The sequence below is a fragment of the Schistocerca piceifrons genome, chromosome 8 (genome assembly GCF_021461385.2).
Source record: "Schistocerca piceifrons isolate TAMUIC-IGC-003096 chromosome 8, iqSchPice1.1, whole genome shotgun sequence".
NCBI lineage: Eukaryota > Metazoa > Arthropoda > Insecta > Orthoptera > Acrididae > Schistocerca > Schistocerca piceifrons.
In genome coordinates this window covers 132,136,525-132,139,177 of record NC_060145.1, presented here as the reverse complement: position 1 = coordinate 132,139,177, position 2,653 = coordinate 132,136,525, and the positions used below count along the sequence as shown (strand labels likewise).

At 42.6% G+C, this 2,653-nt stretch overlaps 1 non-coding gene across 1 annotated transcript; it reads right to left on the bottom strand.

Annotated features, from left to right (window-relative positions):
* Positions 1-553: 553 nt before the first annotated feature.
* On the bottom strand, positions 554-628 carry Trnas-aga. Its single transcript has one exon. It is a non-coding gene; the product is annotated as a tRNA-Ser (tRNA).
* Between the last annotated feature and the right edge of the window lie 2,025 nt (positions 629-2,653).

Here is a 2,653-nt window from a genome sequence, read left to right as displayed (position 1 = left end):
AGGTTAAAGACTGACAAGTCACCAATGTTCTCAATCAAATGATTGTATAAAAACATGTTATGTGACAATAAAGTATCTTATCTTATCTTATCTCTATGTAGTGTTCAGACTTTCTGGTCCCCCGTAGACTGACCATCAAGTTTTGTTCCATATTCTGAGGTTCTGCTTCCAAGATCAGTAGTCAAGCCACCATAGGCAAGCATTGTTTCATCTGTACCAATAAGCACAGTTTGCGGCAATGTTACACCTGTGCAGAAACAAAAGTGGTGATATTGGGTGCCTTATGTTTGTGATGCTTTATTTTTTTCTCTTAGAATTAATTTGTGGCCACCACAGACCTGGCTTTTCAGCAATGCTGGTAGGAGCAGCTGCAGTTTGAGGAACAACAATAACAATTTCAGCAAGAGCTGCTAAAACAAAATGCAGAATTGATCTGAACTCACACCGTGCTGGTGTCAAAATCAGTGGCCCTGCCACACCTGGTGCCATTTGCTGTTTTCAGTGATTCTAGGGACAGATGGGAGAATTGAAACTTCCTGGCAGATTAAAACTATGTCCCCGACCGAGACTCGAACTCGGGACCTTTGCCTTTCTCGGGCAAGTGCTCTACCAACTGAGCTACCGAAGCACGACTCACGCCCGGTACTCACAGCTTTACTTCTGCCAGTACCTCGTCTCCTACCTTCCAAACTTTACAGAATCTCATTCTGGAAACATCCCCCAGGCTGTGGCTAAGCCATGTCTCCGCAGTATCCTTTCTTTCAGGAGTGCTAGTTCTGCAAGGTTCACAGGAGAGCTTCTGTAAAGTTTGGAAGGTAGGAGACGAGGTACTGGCAGAAGTAAAGCTGTGAGTACAGGGCATGATTCGTGCTACGGTAGCTCAGTTGATAGAGCACTTGCCCGCGAAAAGCAAAGGTCCCGAGTTCGAGTCTCGGTCGGGCACACAGTTTTAATCTGCCAGGAAGTTTCATATCAGCGCACACTCCGCTGCAGAGTGAAAATCTCATTCTAGATGGGAGAATTGCCTGTGCCAGTTCTTGCTGCACTGCCAGGTGAGGTATATCATACATCCAGTGGATAAGGCTGTCTTATTATTGTCCAGCAGTGCGGCATGCAGAATTTGAAGCCCTCTACTGAGTCTGAGAAACTTAATTTTGAGGAACATTGTCAGTTCAAAACTCCACCACAGAACACTGATGGACCATGCAGGATGACTTGTGCACCTACATAATTGTCAGTATTAACAGAAATACTATCTATTGCTTTGTAGACTGTAAGGCTGGTATGCCTTCTCCTCGAGGCATCTTCTGTGTGAGCGATTGATGCTGCTGCACGTGTGGCTGCACGGATGCCTTCTTAACAAAATCATTACTTATATAGACAAAACTGTTGCATCCTTGAGCCCCCTGTTCTCGATGTACATCTACAGGTTCTCAGCTCACACTAGCGATCAGAATTTTTCTAAGTCTGAAGATGGTGTGTTATCCTGTACGCATACTGTAGTCACTCTAGTCTCACACAGAAGATGCCTCGATATTATAAGAGAAGAAGGTGTACCCGCCTTACAGTCTACAATGCAATAGGTAGTATTTCTATTAATACTGAGTATCATGTAGGTGCAGAAGTTATCCTGCATAGTCCATCAGTGGTGCAGATTTTTTTTTCAAATCCAATGTACAAAGTCAGTCAGCATAGCTTAAAAATCTATCTTTGCTAAATCCCCAGACGTAAAGATCTAGAGTAGTCAGATCTGGATGCAGATGGGAGAAGGAAAGAAAGGAAAAGGAAATAAAAGGAACACTGATAAAGGAAAGAAGGGGGGGGGGGGGGGTAGTGGATTAGATCAAGTTGTAAGGGTACACAACAGGGTGGAAATGTGAATTAGAAGTTGAGGTGTAAGAGGTGTGGAGAGAGAGGGCAGATGTAGAATTAGTGAAATACGTATATCTTTTGGCATGGAGGATGTAACAGGTTATCTTGGGTGGCGAGCCATTGTCAGATGTAGAAGTAATTTCATATGTCCCACAGGGAAGTGTATTGGGACCCTTGATGTTCATGTTGTATATTAATGACCTTGCAGACAATATTAACAGTGACCTCAGATTTTTTGCAGATAAAGCAGATATCTACAATGAAATACAGTCGCAAGGAAGTTGCATAGATATTCAGTCAGATCTTGATAATACTTCAAAGTGGTGCAAAGATTGGCAACCTACTTTAAACATGCACTTCACAAAACAAAAACGAAAAGAAAAAAAGTATGTATCCTATGACTGTTATATCAATGAGTCTGAGATGGAATTAGCCAACTCATACAAATACCTGGGTGTGACACTTGTAGATATATGAAATAGAATGATCACACAGGCTCAGTCATGGGTAAAGCAAGTGGTACACTTTGGTTTATTGGTAGAAAACTGGCGAGGTGCAATCAGTCTACAAAGGAGATTGGTTACAAATTACTCATGCAGCCAGTTCCAAAATGTTGCAAAGCAACCCACACTGACACTGATTCAGATTCATTTATTTTATGATGATTCCTGATCCTGACAACCGAGGGCTTCAACGACAGGTTATAGGATTTACCCATAACTCTATTGTAGACCTCTCCGATCTGATATGTCCGATACGCAATGTCGTCACAGCTGTTAAA